The sequence below is a fragment of the Brassica oleracea genome, chromosome C2, assembly GCF_000695525.1.
Source record: "Brassica oleracea var. oleracea cultivar TO1000 chromosome C2, BOL, whole genome shotgun sequence".
NCBI lineage: Eukaryota > Viridiplantae > Streptophyta > Magnoliopsida > Brassicales > Brassicaceae > Brassica > Brassica oleracea.
The window spans coordinates 40,482,551-40,483,279 of record NC_027749.1 but is presented as its reverse complement, the minus strand read 5'-3'; positions in this window follow the sequence as shown (position 1 = coordinate 40,483,279).

Sequence of the window (729 nt, the reverse complement as noted above, 5' to 3'; positions counted from 1 at the left end):
AATCCCTATATCCATGAGTTCTCTTTTCCCATAGTTAAGAGAGTATCATTTAGTTATTCCTTTTAGTTAGTTATAGTTTAAAAACCCTTTTAAAAACCATTGGTTGCACTTAGATTAAGTGATTACTTGTATTCTCGGTGCTTTCATATCTCTCAGAACTGGTTCGACAATCATTTATACTACAACATTTGTCTTAGGAGCCTTGAAAACTCCTAACATCAAATTGGCGCCGTTGCCAAATTCTGAGTAGATTTAAACATTGAGATTTAGTCAATTGCTTGATACTAAGTCATTTTTATTTTCTTTAGTTACTGACTCTTTTTCACCTCCTCTTATTCTACCGGTGTATGAACTTGCGGAGCAACGGTCCATCAAACCTACTTCCACGAGCTGCAGACATCAGAGCTTTAGAGAGAGAGTGTGCTAGAAAGAGAAGAGAAGAAGAGCAACAGGCTCAACTGCAAAGACTGAACACTGATATGGGAGACGTTAATCAGCATGATGCAGGCGCAATGGCGCTAATAACAATGCTCCAGCTAACCAACAGCGCGCAGCTCGACCCATTGGCACTTACGATCGCCCCAACATTCATGGTCATAGATTGGGAATCCGAGCACCCGCTGTGGCAGCCAACAACTTTGAGATCAAATCAGGACTCCTCAACGTGATCGAGAACAACAAGTATCATGGCTTGGCTCTAGAGGATCCATTTGATCACTTGGACAGGTT